Source organism: Leguminivora glycinivorella, chromosome 14, assembly GCF_023078275.1.
Source record: "Leguminivora glycinivorella isolate SPB_JAAS2020 chromosome 14, LegGlyc_1.1, whole genome shotgun sequence".
In the NCBI taxonomy this organism is placed as follows: domain Eukaryota; kingdom Metazoa; phylum Arthropoda; class Insecta; order Lepidoptera; family Tortricidae; genus Leguminivora; species Leguminivora glycinivorella.
Window position 1 is genome coordinate 18438758 of NC_062984.1, and position 20203 is coordinate 18458960.

At 37.4% G+C, this 20203-nt stretch overlaps 1 non-coding gene across 1 annotated transcript; it reads left to right on the top strand.

Moving 5' to 3' along the window:
• Nucleotides 1-16475: 16475 nt before the first annotated feature.
• Nucleotides 16476-16548, top strand: Trnas-gga. Its single transcript has one exon. It is a non-coding gene; the product is annotated as a tRNA-Ser (tRNA).
• Nucleotides 16549-20203: the final 3655 nt, after the last annotated feature.

Here is a 20203-nt window from a genome sequence, read left to right on the forward strand (position 1 = left end):
ACAAGAGGGTTCTATCTCGTTCAGACGGTCAGCCTGTAATAAAGAAAGTTTACTGAAGCGATGTGTTGTGGTCGACTGAAATAAGCTCTATCATGCATGTTCTATCCGGCAACATTGTGACTTGAGCATTTAGCTGTTCCAGGTGGGAGGACGGATCCTAGACAGCCATCAAGGATTTGCAATTAAAATTATTCTTAAAAAGTTTATTGGAAATAGTGATAGTACTAGTTTGTATTGTACGATTTAAATTGAATAATATTTAAGTTGTAATTGTAAATTGAATTTCAGGTAGGTAGGCTTTTTTAAATAAATGAATACTTCAGATATTGTGTACGTTAATTAATGGGCTAAATGAGATACATAATAATGAGCGTAAACTTTTAATAAAACTCAATACATAACTACAAAAAGAACTTGAAACGACATACATTAGCACATTTTACTACCATATCCGTAATAGAAAAAGGCATTCTATCTCTGAAACAAATATCATTTTCATTTAAATGAAAGCTATGTGGCTTTCCACGTTTAGGTACTAGTACCTAAATACGAGAACTAACGATTCACAACTCAAAAGTTGTTGTTGGCTTGCGGGAAATTGCATTGCAACATTGCAATTAATTCGTAAACTGTTCTATTCTAAATTATTTACTGATGTTCCGTATTTAGGGATAAAATAAACATTTTTAGGGCTGACAAGTCAACAATGACATTATCCAACTGGGTTTGACTTATGCAGTCAATTTAGAAGTGTCAGTCTGGCAACGTCGCAATCATAAAGGTGTTTTGTACTGGTGATTTACTTACAACTTTTTTACATAAAAATGGCAATATCTCTAAAATAAAGCCGAATTTAGCAAACATTAATTAGCATTTTAAACTTCTAATATGGTCAGGAATATGATGTTAAAATATTTCCCTTTCCTCATGGGCACCGTGTATATTAAACGGGACCATAGTTTACCTATATTTAGGTAGGTATTACACGTAGAGGCTTAAGAGGATACCTACAATACATATCTCCTATCCCCGAAGCTTAGACGACGATCCAGCTAACTGACTGTCTATGTCCTATCAGCCGTTATGGGATTAAGGACTACTAGCATAAAGTCGGTCAGGCCTTTAAGGGATTACGTCTCAAAGCGAACCACTCAACAGTGGCCTATTCACAACAGTGACACTTCGCCGCGCCGTTCATTGCCTGTTCAACTAGGAAATATGGACGCTTAGTAACAATGTTTTTATTCCATTCGGCGTCCAGACCCTTGGCCCGTGGGGCCCTGGCGCTCTGAGTCTCTTCAAGAACCTATCGAAGAGACTAAGAGACGCTACCGGAGACCGAAGAGCTGGCAGCTTCCTCGCTCAGCGTATTAGCTTGACAATCCAGCGAGGAAATGCTGCCAGCGTCTTCGGTACTATGCCACAGGGGCCGTTTTTAGATTTATTTTAGTTTAATTTTAGTTTTATTTACTTTAATTTTAGTTTTAATTAGTTTAATTTTTATTTTAAGTTTAATTTTAGAATAATTTTAGATTTATTTAGCTTAATTTTATTTTAAGATAATGTTATGTACCTACCATATACCAAAATAAAAATACCATTACCCCAGAAATAGGCACAGTCAAGACTAGTGTCAATGTCACTGTGGTAACATAGCCCACCCACAGTTCGTTAGAGAGGTTTTGCACTATGTCCTATCCGAATCCGATCCGAACCTAACTGTAGAACTATTTCTGTTGTCGCCAGTATCCTTGGTACAATGCCTCAAAAGCATATTTTAGACATTAGCTAGCTTTTAAGTTTAGTCTTAGTTTATATAATTTCTATGGTAATGTACGCACTAGATCCGATCTCCGTCATCCGATTTCTTTCTGTCATTCTTCGGCATTATAAACTGTTTGGTTTAAGTACTTAACAATTTTTGGTACTTACCCAACACATTTTCTAGATATGACTAATTCGCCGAGACCTGTCGAAAACCGCTAGGTATTTGTTGTGTCGATCTATCGATGCCAGTGAACCAACTAAAAAACAAAAGTCATCACGCAGCGTCACTGTTTATTTTAACTTGAAACCAGTTTAGGACTTTAATTTCATACGGCTTATACTAGGTTAGGTTTTTTACGAATATCGTTCTCATGAAAAATGGTTTATAAATATAATTGGAAAATGTGTCTGCTTGGAATATTTTCACCACATATTGTATCCTAGCGTATCTTCCACTGTTACACTGTTCATTTCGCAACTTGATATTTGTATGATCTTTTCGTAATATGCTAGTTTCCTATACTTAAAATAAAATATTTTATGCAGTGCTCGAAATAAAGCACCACGTAGTTAGAAGAAATAAATGGACAGTAGTTATGTTTAAACATAATTTATATTTAATAAGTCAAAGAGAAAGATATAAAGTAAATTAATTGACCGTGATGTCACTCTTCAGTACCTATTTCATAGTAATTCCATATTAGCAAATCGTTTTGACAGTTTTTAAAAAGAAACTGATCTGACTAGTAGGAAACTAGCCTATTAAATAGAGTGTCCACCGGTTATATATGGTAGGCGTGTTCAGTGGATACATGTAGAACTCAGCATCATAGACATCATAGTGTAATAATGGAAAAATGGATCAGTTACAATTGCCCCCCAATAAGTTATGTAGCGGAAGGTTTGTCCCGCTGTGCCTTACATAAATTATTACAAAACGGTCCTCATCGGACATAAAGTTTGCAAATATCCTGCAAAAATATATCGAAAAAACAAACATTCTAAAATTATTTAGGACAATGAATTATTAACAGATAAAAAAAGACCAAGCACCGCTAATTCCAGTAGCGGATTCATATAAAAAACACATGAACTTGCGCGTGTCTATTCGGCAGCTGAACCCGGATGTGGTCAGGAGCCGTTACTCCACGGTTCTGACAAAGATTTCTAATGTAATAATAAGATAAAGCAATCCATATTATGACGACCGGTCTGGCCTAGCACGTAGTGACCCTGCCTGCTATGCCGCGGTCCCGGGTTCGAATCCCGGTAAGGGCATTTATTTGTGTGATGAGCACAGATATTTGTTCCTGAGTCATGGATGTTTTCTATGTTTGTATATTATAATATCTGTATTTGTATATTATAATATATCGTTGTCTATCTGCAACACAAGCCATCTTGAGCTTACCGTAGGGCTCCGTCAATAGATAGATAGATAGATAGATAGAATACTCTTTATTGGCACACCTCTGCAAAAGATACAGTGGAGACAAAACAAATGATCAATCTGTGTAAGAATGTCCTATAATATTTATTTATTTCGAATGTTAAAAGATAAGGCAATTCATATAATTTTTGAGATGACGGTAGATGGTGCTAGTATTCCTGATGCTAGTGTAGACCTCGACTGGGAAGTCGAAGTGACGGGAAACCACGAGCCAGATGGTCGGACATCAAAAAGACGGCAGGGCCGACCTGGCACAGAACCGCCGTAATAGAACGGAATGGAAATCCAAGAATGAGGCATATGATCAGCAGTGATGAGAATAAGAAGAAGAAGATATAACTTCTACTCATAGTTTTCGTCTGATGCACGTTGGTATGCTACAACGCAATTGCTCGCCTAGACTGCACACGCTTGGCTTGCATTTGTGTGCAATAGCGTTGACACTATTTTTGCACGTCTTTTTGTCCACTTTTTTTAAAATATGATATTGTTGATAAAGTTTATGTTATTTCACACATCATCTCTATATCTTTCAACCCTTAGGTAAAAAAGAGTCCCATACGTTTTTTTACATATTGTTTGTATGGGGTAACAAAAGAGGAAAGTAACACAAATGTATGAAAATTCTGGGACACTTTTTTTCTCCTATCAAAATATAAAGTGCGCCTGATTATGAGTTGATCTGACCTAAAAAAATATGACATGGACAAAAAAATAGAAAAGCTCTTTTAGTGCCAGTATGTCACGTCCTTACGTATTATTATATGTGTCAATGGTTTCTGGTCAATATAAGCGGAAGTTGCTCCATTTCACGTCAGTTCTGTGCGAAGTGTGGGTGACCTTTTATATTTCTGGGATGGTGGAAAAGCGAAAGTGATTGAGGTAGCTTTTTGACGTTTTCGTGTGTTTTGTGGAATTTGTGACGACTGTTGTGCGATTCCGGAGAATCTACTTAATAAAGAGTGAGTGAGGTAAAATAGAGACGGTGAACCATATTTTGGCACTAAACGAAGGCGCGATATTCAGATTTTCTATGGGAATTAAACCTTCGCCCCTACAATTTCAAAGATAGTTCTCACTCAAATAATCCGTCAAGCGATACGGCGAAGGTTACTTTTCTCACTACATCTTTTATGGGGTTGTCACTATTGTGTAATAGTATTTTATATATAATACAAAGCTTTTCAGTCGAGTACCATTTTTAGGCCACGGAGCTTGCTGAGTGGCCTAATAGTACGGTACGAGAGTGAAAAGCTAATTATATCACTATTGTATACAATACTTTTTATATGAGTCATCATCTTCATCATCAATGGACGAAAAATATCATCATTCAAGTTAAAATTAATTTTAATAGCGTCGTTCACCGTTGTATCAACATCGAGTTACCTGGCAACCAAAAATTTTGTTTGTAATAACCGTCTCTGATTGGTCGATAACGCGATAGATAAAAAAAATGTGTTTCAGATGCAGAAAAAATTGCCAGGTATCGCAAATTAGTATAGAACTTGAATGAAGTACTATTTTTGATTTTTTTACAGTTAACTAAAGTGAAGTGTAATGAAATATTAATAGTTGACTAGGTGTCAAAGACTATCCAACACTGATAAGTCAGCACGTATAATTTAGTATGAGGTGTCCTAATTGACAGATTAAAGTCTTGTTTATGTGTTAGAAAAACTTGTTTATGTGCTATACACGTAAAATTCCATAAAATATATATGACAGTAGATAGGTATTCGTATGTACACATAACAGTTACATTATTCGGTTTCTAAAAAGTTCTAAATAGATTTGCACAGGACATGGTAAATGCATATCACAAAAAACCTATAACTAACTAACCTTCTTATTTTCGCAATCCTTTGTGGGTAGCTTTCCTCCACGGTGCTTTTTCATTATTCCAATCCTTTGTCTCATATCCTCCAATTTACCTACTAGTTACTTTCTGCCCGAGAACGGAATTTTGCTTGTTAAAAAATGGGACTTTTGCCACTAAAAGGTACCACGTTGCCAGTTGTTAATAAGGTTGATTTCGAATTCAAATTTTATAGAAACAGCGCCTTATTGCTAAGTAACAATGAGTACCATTTTGATTGAAAATTGCACAAAGAAGGATCACGGGAGCGTGGATTTAAGAGATCGCAGTTTGGGCCGAATTTTACATTATAACTACGTAGTTACATAACATTCTTAATTCTATTTTATTTTAAAATGTAACTGCACATATAATGGCTTACATTACTTCTACGCCTTGTAACTATACAATATAATATACTAGCTTTCGCCCGCGGCTTCGCTCGCGTTAGAAAGAGACAAAAAGTAGCCTATGTCACTCTCCACCCTTTCAACTATCTCCACTTAAAAAATCACGTCAATTCATCACTCCGTTTTGCCGTGAAAGACGGACAAACAAACAGACACACACACTTTCCCATTTATAATATTAGTATGGATTGATACCTATCCATAGAACGAGAACAAGTTTGGAATGAAAAACAAAAATTCACTAATTTTTTGTAACTATGATAAATGACGTAAGTTAAGTTATTTCCTATTCGCAAGGTTTTTCAAGACATACCCTGTGACCCTTTAAATTCTAAACTTAGGCACATAAAGTACGACTTCTTGCGCTAATGCGAAACTAGCATCATCATTATGTGCTGAAAAAACTTTGAGAAGCCTAACGCCGTGGCTTGCGTGGGCGACGGTCGCGCGACGGCGATGCAACGCATACGAAATCAAACCTTATCGATATGGAAGTATGAGACGCGACGGCGACGGTCGCGCGACCGTCGCCCACGCAAGACACGGCGTAAATCGTAACTCTATTCTTAGTTCTCTGACCCCATGATAGACTTAGGGCCACTTGCACCAACAAAAGTGGAGGGTTTAGGCCCACTTGCACCAATCACTTTAACTCAGGGTAAGTAGGAATTCAGATTCCATACAAAATGGTGGGTTAACCCTCGGGTCCACAGATGTCATATATACCATAGATTAAGCAAACGTATCTACTTAGCGTGTCAAATGAACTCAGTGAAATCCACTGAGTTGTCCGTCTTTAATCGCAGCTTGCAGCTTTCGGGCGTCAATTTTTGTAAGTTGAAGTCAATCAAAACATAAAAAATGCCTCGTTACGTGATATTCAATTGCAACAACACAAAAATTATGAACAATCAATAGCCTGAGACACATTTAAAATTACAGGCAAGAAACAACTTCAGTACAAAATTTGACACGCTCGGCCCCTATACAAATAGATGAACTTGTTTCTTCTATCTAAATAAAGTTCTGTGCTCGGGTCAGTGCACCAACGAAAATGTTGGGTTAACCCAAGCATCGGGTTAACCCAAAATTTTATATGGAATTTGACAGATGACACCACTAACCCTGAGTTAAGTGGTTGGTGCAAGTGGGTCTTATCGTACACATATGTCAGTAATTTAATTAGTGAGCCAATATTATTACTTATACAATATAATTGAATACTGAGTAATACTTTATGCTAAATAGGCGGACATCCTACATGAGATCCGGTACGGTGACATAACTGTGCTACTAAACTGTAACTGTACCACGAATTGAACTATTATATTGTCATTTACGGTATCGCGCGAAATTGACCAATCTAACCTTTATAGCCCGCTCCAGACTATGCACACAGTGTTATATATCATTTATACAGCCAATGTGGGAGCACCATTTAATGGCATTAAGAAGCTACAGGAGCGAAAATGATAAATTGGAGCCTTTGGGGCCCGTTCAATTTGGGAATTTTAGTACTCTCGACTCTTTCCTCCTTCAAAACTCGTAACGAAATTTGAGAATTTGAATAACAATAATAATTTGTGTCCGGACCGTTTAGTTTTTTTGGCTAATTGTTACCAATTTCGAATACCTACCAGACCTTTTTTTGCGCCATAAATCCATAATCAAGAAGGCCGTTTTCGAAAATTTTTGATGGGCTCTAGCGTCTTTAAAAACAAGAATATCAAATATATCAAAACGGTCCTACACAGATAAAAATAATAATAATCTTTGTTGAAAAAATCAGCTCTATCTTCAAAAACCAGGGAGGAAATAGTCGAGAGCGTTTGTATGGTGAATTGAATCGTCCTGTATCGTCTTAACGACGATAGGAACCAAGGCAGGCGCCTTCGTGAATGGCACAATCTAAGTAACGGTGATGTCACGGTGACTCTATCGATCATGCTTGGGGTCCAATTAACAGTTATGTAAACTAGTCCAATAATATGTGGCTTTCTATATCTAAAGGGTTCTTGAACTGCCGAATGGGCTTGGGATTCATCTAAAGGATCCCTGGGCTTCAAGTGCAATAATGTACTTTCTGTCAGGAATTCTGCAACGCAAGACTTCTTGAGCTTACCGTGATAGATTAAATATAAGAAGATACCATCAAGCCATAAATTTATGACGAAAGTGACACTTAACGCCAAGTCTCGCTCGAATCTAGAGCAGAGCCCAACTGGGGAAGTACCTCCGCCTTCCAGAAGACCGCAGCCAAATAGCACTAGACCCTACTCATAGTATTGTGTTCCTGTCGGTGAGTAAGGCTGCCAGAGCTCAACGAGGGTGCGGTGTGCTGATGACGGGAGGACTTATGGAACTTACTTGTTCCATCTATTGTCCTTTGAGTCGTCGGCCACCCGAACCCTCCTTGGAACTTGTACACTCGTTTTTGCTGTGTACTTAACACAGTAAAAGGGAATGTACAAGTTTCTAATGGGGTGGCAACGCGCATGTGACACTGTTTGAGTTGCAGGCGTCCATAGGTTACGGTGACCGCTTTACATCAGGCGGGCCGTATGCTTGTTTGCCACCGACGTAGTATAAAAAAATTACAAGTACCTAATCGATGGCAACAAGGCATTTATAGTGGCGCCTTCTAGTTTTTGCCCGTCGTTAGGCGATCGCATTTTAATGTATGGGATGGTATAATCTTCTGTGCTTAATCTATGGTCTCAGTCAATCAATGTAAGAACGTTCTATAATATTTATTTAATTTCAATTATCAAGGAAATCATAGGGAAAAAATATTATTTAAATAGCTGCCCAATGTCACCTATGGCCTTCTCTCTATTGCTTTAGTTAACTTATATGTAAGACAGCTAGGTTTTTCAGTTTATATCTTGGCTTACGCTGATCACGGATCAGAACACAGGCATCTGGCAATTTACTTCTCTATAACTCTAGAAGATATCACGTAGTAGAAGATATCACTATGATTTATCGTAGAATCTAAAACAAATTGCACCAAAAGGCCCAAAAGCCCAGTCCCTAACTGACCCGGTCCCTTCTGTTTAATATCGCGCTCCCGTGATAATAAAAAATTAAAATTAAAAAAAAACCCCGACCGCGACATAGTGGACCGATTTTTATGAAACATGGCTAAGAACACTCCCGACTAACTCAGCTTTCAAATAAAAAAAACTAAATCTAAATCGGTTCATCCGTTCGGGATATATTGAATAATTCTATGCCTTTATCTAGATAACTATACTTTCTCCTTTTCTGATACCAATTAAAATAAGCTCTTTAATACAGATACTTTTTAACAAAGACAAAATTGGAACGAGATCCATCGCACTCGATCGATAAGATCTCAAGATCAGCCAGCCTAGCCGAAGTGACAACCGTTGACGCTACGTGGCGATTGGAACGCAGTCTGTCTCTGTCGCGCCACTTCAGAAGAGCGATAGGGAGAGATAGCTACGATGCCCATTCGAAGGGTAAGCGATTTTCACGTTGGATAAGTACCCAGACTTGTAGGCTTGTTGCTTATGTAGATCATTGAAAAAGCGGCAACGCGGTAAAATTCCGAAATATTATCGAAACTGGAAACCGATGTAACCACAGCCTTCGTGACACGTTAATATTTAAAGTATAAAGTTGAAAATTGTATAATTTGACAGCAAAATGAGGTAAGAAATACTTGTATAATTGCTACACATTAAATTTGTAAGCGGACCTTTTCAAGGAGGTTTTCGTTGCTAAGTGCAATTGGAATAAAGGCCTTTGCAGTTTTATGGAAATTTAGATCGGCTTACAATTTGTTACTATGCGAAAAAACTACTACTGTTATTTCAATATTGAAATTTTCAATTAAGTAGATTCGATCCGGAAAGTCATCAGACGAGGGTCGGTTTTGAATAACTAATGCCTACGTGAAACCTTGGGATTAGTTGTCACAGCGGACCCAAGACTCCCATGAGCTGTGGCGAATGCCGGGATAACGCAATGAAGATGATGATGAAGTAGATCCGACCTCGTCATCCGATTATTTCCGTTGACTGAAACTTGAACAGAGTTTATTATATACTAGCTTTGGCTTCGCTCGCGTTAGAAAGAGACAAACAGTAGCCTATGTCACTCTCCATCCCTTCAACTATCTCTACTTAAAAAATTACGTCAATTCGTAGCTCCGTTTTGCCGTGAAAGACGGACAAGCAAAAAGACACACACTTTCCCATTTATAATAAGATAAGTTTCATCTAAGTTTCGTGACGCATTGGTTTTACTGTAATGTCATGTAAACATGTTTTTACTAATAAATAAATAAATAAATAAATAATATTAAGTATAGATGCAAATTATATGTTAATGTAAATCAAAGAGATAATTATATAACTCTGTATAGATAGATAAAGTCTACAAAAAAACGTACCTCAGTACCATACAGAAATATGTACGGTGGCCTAGTTGGCTTTACACCTTTGGGGTACGCTCAGCTGGATGGCGCTAATATTCATATTTGACATTTTAACACATATGGAGCTAAGATTATAGACCAAATTGTCAAAACTGAGGTTCAAAAGTTTTAAGCCTGTGTCAAGAGGTGGCAGTCTATGCACTGTGATTACACATTTTACTTCGACAGTAAGACCTGATTTAGACGGCGTGCGAGCTCGCATGCGATTTTAGTTACATTGCGGGCTGCAATTACATGTACAATCTTGCACAGCCATCAAATACCGCAATGTAATAAAACTCGTATGCGAGTTCTCGTACCGTCTAAATGGGGCCTAACTCTCTATAAAACTCGATCCTCTTTGATGTAAATGAATATTGTTTTAGGGATACCAAGTACACCATGGCAATCTTCTATGCCAGTACAGCCAGGAAAAAGGGGTAATCCGTTGTGGACGAGGCATCGTCACCGGCTAAACGGCCAAGGTACAGGCGAGAGCGATTGTCTTAATTATTTGTTATTGTCGAAACTATTTTCTACAGCCTAAGAGCTAATTTGCACAGGGTGAAAACTCGTATGCGAGTTTCATTACATGTATGTCCGAAAGGTGTAAGCACAGCACCTGAAACTTTTTTTTTTTTATTATTATAAATGGGCTTACTCTTGACCACAGACTAGCCAAAGGCAAAGACGTGGCCTACGATGGAGTGAGCTCGCCACTGATCAAATTTCAGTACCACTTGGCAAATCGTAATATTGCAGTGACAAGTTCCTAGCCCATTCCCTCCACCAAAATTGAACGTAATATCCCACAGTAGCCTTCTACGACACCCACGGAAGGAACTGCCTCTAGTGCAATTCTCTCCCTCATCCGTCACCACACGATCTGAAATTTTCGAATGCAGAATAATATACATATAATACTAGCTTTTGGCTGCGACTTTGCTCGTATACATAATTCCACCCCCCATTTTGGGGAAGTGGGGTGTTCGAATGAGACAAAAATCAACAACTCTCCATCTCTTCAACTATCTCCTGCAATTCAGCGCTCCGTTTTGCCACACCTCGGACACTGGCGAACAAATATATGAAAGAGGCGCGTTTCTAGCACACAGTCTAAGCTCGTGTTGGTAAGCGCGTACTATGCTTGTATGAGTGAGATATGACAGATCGACGTTTTTGACAGGCAGTAACTGTGAGGTAACCGAGAGCGGGAGTGGCCATACTGTACGATAGTACTCTTTATTATACAGTGGTTTTGCCGTGGAAGACGGACAAACAAACAGAGACACATACCTATTTTCGTTTTACAGCTATCAATGTACTTTCGAAAATTTCAGATCCTGTCACATGCCTTACTGCATTTTTAGTTCGCTTCCGTACCCGAATCCGTAACAAGGTCATAAGATAAAAATCAAAAGTGCATTAAACACTGCAAGCCGTCTGCGTCTTGTCCATCTCGATACAGTTACTAACTGTATCACCGCACTTTCGGCAGAGCCAGTTTTTTTAGGGTTCCGTCCCACAAAAGGAAAAATGTCTATGCATCAACCCGCATCTTGTATATGAGAAATGGCTCGTTAGTATGAACATTGAAAATGCGTACGCATTCTTTCAGCTTTCCGATGCGTAAGTAAGCGTCTTATCAATCATACTAACGAGTATTATTTCAACACATTATTTGCCAAGATTGCCACTGAAATTTCAGCAGTTTCGTGTGCTCTGCCTATAATTTTGGTAATACAGGCATGTGTTTATGTGTACTATGTATGTATATGTGTCTGTTAATTTCAAATTTCAACTCGATACTTTTACGCGTTTCCTAGATAAATGATCCAAAGACAGGTAGACGGACGGATGAACTAGAAATAAATATTCAAGTTTGCAGTCCCTTGATAACGTATGGCCATTTATGCGGCAAAAAAATGTAGGTATAATTATTCCTACACTCTCAAGATAATCAAAATGAATAGAATACTTCCCGTTGACCTGTACTTAAATGAAATCCGTAAAGTATATTGTCTAGTTTTAATAAAAATCAACATCATTCTCGTTGCGTTATCTCGGCGTGCGCCACAGCTCATGGGAAATTCAGGTCCGCTTTGACAACTTTTTCCAAGATTTGCCATTAGGCCACCAACGTTGGTATAGTTTCAAATAGTTTTAACCCTTAATTTGATTTTGTCCGCTGGGACGGACAACTGATAAAAAAAATATTTCGCATTTTAGGTAGAATTTAATTTAATTTAAAATATGGAAATCGACGCTTTGGTGATACATGCTTGATAGAAAAATACTATTTGAACACTGTCAACACTCGTTTGACAGTTGCACGTCAAGATGACACCGCATCAGAAGTCAACTGTTTTTAGCAAAGTATTTATGCGTTTTTCTTTTGTTTTTTGTAGGAACGGGGTATTTCTGTTGTATAAATAATAAAATACATTACATAAGAGTGGCATGCGGTTATGTTTTCAATGTATTTCTCTATTTCTAATACTCATAATCATCATCTAAACAAGTTGTCCGCCGCACCGGACAGTGCCAAATATATACTAAATACGATTTGTCCGCCGTGGCGGACTTTGCCAATGTTGTGGTGACACGTGTTCTAACCAATTATTATTTTATTTTGTTCATTAATTTTGGTTTTTGGTGGCCTTGTATGCTTAGATTTTTTATTTAATCAAACAGCGTGTTTTTCTGGACCAAGCAGTTAAAATTTAGTCACTTATAGGTATAAGTGGTGCGCGGATATTGTGAATGTTACGTGTCGTGTGGTGGCCAATAAACATTTAACAAAAACGGGTAGATAAAAAATATAATTTTTTTGTCTACCCCGAACATTAATATAAAGTAATATCGGATAGTTTTGTGTTGTTTACATCTTCGACGACATTTTGCTGAGACATCACTGTCACATCAGTTTTCGTGACCACGGCCAGTGCAACCTGGCCGAAAAGTCGGAAAAAAGGCAAAATAATGATATTTGACTTATTAGTGACTTAAAATATGTGTCAATTTGATTTTCATACAAAATTATTATATTCGTTAATTTTTAAAATAAATATATGCTATGAAATACTTGTTTATTTTAAATGACCGTGTGTTTGGCAATGTCCGCCTCAGCGGACATATTAATGTATCCCAATATTTGGCAGAGTCCGCTACGGCGGACATACTTTTTTTCCAAAACTAATAAATCTAAATTTTTTTAAATATTTTTCGGAAGCTTTCAAAACACCTGTTATTCAATATATTTAGTAAAATTTGAAAATTAATGTCATCAGAGTCTTTGCCAAATTAAGGGTTAATAAAAATAAAATAGTTTCGTACGGAACCCCCGATGGGTGCCACTAACTCGCACTTGGCCGGTCTTTTTTTAATTAGCCCGGCCAACGGCATTACTTTTTATGCTTTTTAATGCCATATTGTGTGCGGTTTTTGTTAGCCTTGATGAGTTTCAAAGCGAATGCATTTTAAATAATATTCCTTTAATTGTTTAACGCCATTTAGCCTTATTATGGCACGATTAATGTTTGCATATTAATATAAACGTAAACGCAATCGCCAGAAATATATTGGACTAAATCGTGGAGGCCAAGCCCGTATCAGGATTTGGAGGATAAGAGCCTTATGGTGGCGTAGCCGAATGGCATTTCTGCGACGCGAAACGAAAACGAAAGGTAGTCTGGCTCTGTCGCGCCAATACGCAAGAGCGATAGAGATAGATATCTACGAGCGTTTCGTTTCGTGAGCGTTTCGTGAGCATTTATGCCATTCGGCTACGCACCCGGGCTATCATATGATGACCTTATGTCATTACAATTATAAAAAGTCTAGAGATCTATGTCGCTATGAATGCATTGCTAAGAATATATGAATGAATAGGGCATTCACAAATTAAACATGTGTAAAGTGGATACGATACCTATCGTTGTCTGAGTCCCATAACAAGCCTTCTTGAGCTTACCGTAATAATATCAGTCAATCTGAGTAAAGCTGCGTTTTCACTTATTTTCAACAGTGTGCGTAGCCGAATGCCCAAACGCTTCACGATTTGCTCACGATTCGTTCACGGTTCGATCACGATTCGTTCACGATTCGATCGCGATTCGTTCACGATTCGATCATGATTCGTTCACGATTCGATCACGATTCGTTCACGATTCGTTCACGATTCGTTCATGATTCGTTCACGATTCGATCACGATTCGTTCACGATTCGATCACGTTCGTTCACGATTTAGTGAGCGCTTGTGTATTCGGTTACGCACACAGTTCTGAGCGAGCATTCGCTCTTCGTTTGTTCGTGCACCGATAAAGGTATGTGTTAAGTGTTACGAAAACGCAGCTTAAGAATCAAATGTCCTATAATATTTATTATTGTCGGACATTCTTAGACAGATTGACTGAGATTTCGTGAAACATGGGATTAGTTGTTTTAAATATGCAAGTGAACTTTTACAAGTGATATTTAACGTGCTGTTTATTTAAATCCTAAGGTCATGGTCAGACTGCTGTTGTTTTGTTAGAATAACAAAAGTCGGCATTTTGATAAGTATCTATTTTTAGAATACTGTTTATTTTTAATACAAAGTTCATTTGGGTTGCACTTTGGTGTACAGAGCGCCACAAAAGTGTGTCAAGTGTGATTTGTTAAAAAAATTATAATGTTTAAAAGTTTCTTGTTATATACTAGCAATATGAAAACACAAAATAAATCCTTGTTATTTTTTGAATGGTTGATGCATTCCATTCAGGTGCTTTTTTTCCTAATATATAGGTACGTAATTATTTTTTCGGCACTAACACCAAATATGTATATGCCAAACACAACACATCCCCATAGATATTCGACAATGCCAATCGCTGGCAAACAACTCTTCTCTTCACACATTATAACTTGAAACAAACGGTATTGATTGCATTTCGAAACTAAACACCAACGTTTCGGGGACGGCGTTGTCCCCGTGGTCTTGGAGAAGACTCACGCCGCTCACCCTTTGACTCGATCCAGAGACGCGCTGTACGAATTGTCGCCGATCCCAAACTCACGGGCGGTATTGAACCCTTAAGTCTAAGGAGGGACTTCGCCTCCTTATGTGTGTTCTATCGCCTGTACAATGGGTTGTGTTCTGAAGAACTGTTTGACATGATGCCAACGGCCACTTTTCATCATCACACCGCTCGCCATCGACAGGGCGCTCATCCACACACCTTACGACCTAAATGGTCGCGCACCGTACGGTTTCAGAGGAATTTCCTCCCACGAACGCTCCGGCTGTGGAATGAGCTCCCTGTCGAGGTATTCCCGATGAACTACAGTATGGGGTCCTTCAAAAAAGGAGTGTACAAGTTTCTAATGGGTCGGCAACGCGCACGTGACACCCCTTGAGTTGCGGGCGTCCATAGGTTGCGGTGACCGCTTTCCATCAGGCGGGCCGTATACCTGTTTGCCACCGACGTGGTATAAAAATAAAAAAAAACACATTCAATTTAAACGTTCATGTTTGATGTTTGATATTCGCTATTTGCTAAACGTTTGGAGAAACCATTATATTTCAGATTGTACTTATGTCATGTGCGTAGTATTAAAATTTCTCCGTTATCCAATTCCAGGCTACAGGATGTCCCAAAACTGCAAGACCACGTACCCTGCCGCGACTACTCGAGACGCGAACAACAACACCCTGTACCACGGGGGCGCGCAGCAATACGGGAGGGGGTACGGGCCCCCCACTATGGGGACTAATGCGAACTTTCAGGTATTCGTCTAATTATCTATATGTAGGTATATATTATGTATATTATATCATAGATTATAAAGAAGATTAGACCACCCCATACATTAAACTGCGACCGCTTAAAGACGTGCAAAAAGAAGATGGCGCCACTAAAAATGCCTTGGCCATCGATTACTTGTAGGTTGGCGCTAAGTGTCACTTTTGAGCCAATCTTACACACTTAACGCCATCTACAAGTAATCGATGGCAACAAGGAATTTTTAGTGGCGCCATCTTCTTTTTGCATTCTATTCTACTTTTTGCACGTCTTTAGGTGGTCGGAATTTAATGTATGGGATGATATAATCTTCATATATTTAAATTATGGTTATATTGATTATATTATAGTCATGTGTGAGCACGAGTTAAAAAAATCACCTTATCCTTTCCTCCTGTCGGTTATAAAGACTTATTACATATGACTACATAACTACATTGCTGGAACATTAAAATATGATCTTATATAAGTATGTATTACTTAGTCTTATCTTGATGTTAGCATAAGGAAGCTTAAGTAATATCAAGATGTATGTGCATGGTGTAAATACATCTGTATAAAAAAAAAACATCAAAAGAACAAACTACTAAACTTCATCTAATGCAGAATAAAAATTATAATACACATTAAATATACAAGCCGTCGAAATTTCTCTTCTATATGTCATCTTTCTAAGACTAGTCTCTCTAGCTATATCGTAAATCGCCTAATCTTACAAAGATGACATATAGGTAGAAGAGAAATTTCGACGGCTTCCGCTGTGGCGAGGTGGCCTAGGGGTTCATGGCGTTAGCCCGGAGTGCTAAAGACGCCGGTTCGAATCCGGCCTTCACCACTGGTGGTGCTCGTCATTTTTTCTTTAATATAAGACATCTTATTTTTGGTCACATTCATCTAGTTTTTAGGGTTTAGGCCCAGTTCTACAGATTTGTATTACAGATTTCTATCTCTACAGACTCCCAATTCTACATAATTTAAATTTTACAGAATGTTGATTCTACATATTCACAATTCTACAGATTCCCAATTTTACATAATTTAAATTTTACAGAATCTTGATTCTACACATTCACAATTCTACATAATTGGTATTCTACAAAATTTCAATTCAACATATTCGTAATTATACAGACTCCCATTTCCACAAACTCCCAATTCTACAGATTCCCAGTCCAACAGATTTCCAGTCCTACAGATTCCGAATTCTACAGATTATACTATTAGTACGGCCATATTTGAAAATATGTATACTATTTTAAATTTTACTTTAACACATATATTTATACAATATTATTAAATATTATAATAGCACCATAAAAATATGATATGTTATTTGAGTATGTTGTATGAAATTAGATAAAAACTATTTCTTAGGTAGGTCTTGTTGAGTGATTAAATAATAAGTTTAAATTTTATTCGTACTCGTTTTATTTGTTGTAAACTGAAATTGTCCATAGGCAGAACCTCCTATTAGAATTTCAATAAATATGAAGCTCTTTACTGTAACGGTAAAATTGGTCATTTTGAAGGATGCTAATCTGTAGAGTTTAAAAATTTAACCAAAGTTTTTCATCTGACTACAAAGAAAGCGGCTCTGTTTTATAATAGATAATAAATAAACTAAAGAATCTGTGCAGTTAGGAATTTGTATAATTGGGAAACTGTAGAGATAAGAAACTGTGGAATAAATAATATGTAGAATTGGGAACCTGTGTAATTGGTTATCTGTTAAATTGGGAATCCGTAGATTAGAGAATCTGTAGGATTGGGAATATGTAGTCATGGGCCTAAACCGTTTTTAGCGAGAAGTGAAGGAAGATAATATGACAGTTACAAAAAACATGTTAAAGTGTTCGAAATACAAACAGTAAAAAGGTTTAACAAGATCTATGGTGTAAATAGAGTTTGAAAGATCTCTAAGCAAGTCATGTAAAGTTGATGTACAACCTTTGATACACGCTCAGGGAGCATGTACAACGTATTAGACTGATCAAATTAGGTTAACTTGCTACAAGTTACACTTTCTACGCCATTTTTGTTCAATTCACAGGAGTCTTCTTATAACAGCAGTCATACAGCAGTATGAAATGTTATATTAAATTTATAATTATACTAACATCATAATTAATTTTTAGTTTAATATGCTGGACAAATCAGTATTAATTCAGGTACTTAAATAATAAGGTAAATTAAAGGAAAAATGGAAAAAATTACACCAGCCGGAATCGAATCTGCGACCTAAGGCTGCCGGAGGCGTCGCTGTCACCGACCAACATACAGTAAACGGTGATAAAGTGTGTTTTTGGAAAGAGACAATTAACGTCACATAAGCAAGAAAGAGACAACGCTCTACGAAGACGAAAAACCGATGTGCCTTCTTTTTGGGCGTTTACTGTACTTATCGTTTTCCAGACGTTACTCTGGACAGTTGTGACAACAACTATACAGGGTGGATTCTAAGAAAACGTTAAGTTCAATGACATTAAATTTAACTATTTTTAACCGCCTTCTAAAATCTCTAGAGAGGAGGTTATCAAGTCGTTTGTATGTTTTTTTTTATTAAGGTACATCGGGGCCAATTTCGACTGGGGAGCAAATGTAACTGGTCTATTTTTCCACGTTTTACAATGTTTGCAATATTATAGAGTGTCCACCGGTTATATATGATAGGCGTGTTCAGTCGATACATGTACTTAGAACTCAACATCATAGTGTAATTAATAATGGAATAAACGAATTAGTAACAATCGAGATTTGCCCCGCTGTACTTTATTAGAATTTATGTTCGATTAAAATTTAACGTTTACTGAAGCTTACTATTTTAACTCTGTATGATATAGCAAGATTGCGAATCTACATAAATCCCCGGTGGAAGCAACTCACACGCAGTTTGTTATACATATTCTGCGCAATAAATAATGCACAAGAAAAGTTCAAATTAAGCCATCAACGCTAGAATGTAAATTCCCATGGAACCAGTAAGTGCCTAAACTAAACATTTATATAAATATAACCACAATACAAAATTTAAATTAAAAAAAAACCGACATAGTGGACCGGATACCATTAAACATAGCTAAGAACACTCCAGGCTAATTCATATTTCAAACATAAAAAACTAAATCTAAATCGGTTCATCCGTCCGCGAGCTACGATGCCACAGACAGACACGTCAAGCATTTCGTCATTTTTGCGTCGAGGGTTAAAAAATATACAGGCTGAAGTCAAAATTGATTAGATATAAAAACACACAATTTCACCACCCCTTTCTTCCCGTGGGTGTCGTAGAAGTCGACTGTGGGATATGGGTTAAATTGTGGCGTAGGCGAGAGGCTGGCAACCTGTCACTGCAATGTCACAATTTGGATTTCTTTCAACCCCTTTTTGCCAAGAGTGGCACTGAAACTTAGTAGTTCATGTGCTCTGTCTACCCCTTTATGGGATACAGGCGTGATTATATGTATGTATATTGTATGTATGTATAAAAACACATACCGACTACTTTGGCATGAACAGAGTGAAAGAGGGTTACATAGTTGTACGGCCTTCGAAGAGTATAACAATTATTGCATGACATAATTGAGGCTATTTGCCACTTACTAAAATTACGACAGAAAACCAAAAATAAAAGAACGGACCGTAATCAACACGTCAGAGATAAAACTTAAGTTCTTACATGCTTCACTTCAAAAACAAATAATTGTAATCTAACTTAGTCAAAGTTTATCGGTTACCAAATCGAAGCAGATCTGATTTCCCATTAACATGCAAATAACTATGTAAATGACTTTTCAACTTCTAGCAAATGCTCGGAAAATGCATATTTTAATTACACATGTGAGTTGCAAAATCGGCTTGAGATCGTATGTGATTTCTAATTAAGTACCTACTTCAATTCAATCTGTAAGGAGCATACATAAATTATAAGATAAAGGACATAAAACTAAGATAACTAAATCAATTATCTCAGTAACAACTAATAATATCACAATAAACCCAAATGTGACAAGAAAGGTATTAAGAATAATTACATACATACATACATACATACAATCACGCCTGTATCCCATAAAGGGGTAAGCAGAGCACATGAAACTACTAAAGCTTCAGTGCCACTCTTGGCAAATAAGGGATTGAAAGAAAACAAAACTGTGACTTTGCAGTGACAGGTTGCCAGCCTCTCGCCTACGACACAATTTAACCCATATCCCACAGTCACCTTCTACGACACCCACGGGAAGAAAGGGGGTAAGAATAATAAAATTACGAAAGGTACCAAAGGGAGGGGAAAGCCGAGAAAAAGGTGCACTATGTGAGAGATGACATGATACAAACGCAAGTGAATGATGATATGATAAGCGAGAGAGGTGTAAAAACACATACTGTGTTGATCCCAAATATATAGAGACAGGCCAAGCTAAGTTGACAATGAAAGCTAAGCACAATACACTCTTTTTCTTTGGGTAGTCGTGTAAAAAAAATAAAATTAA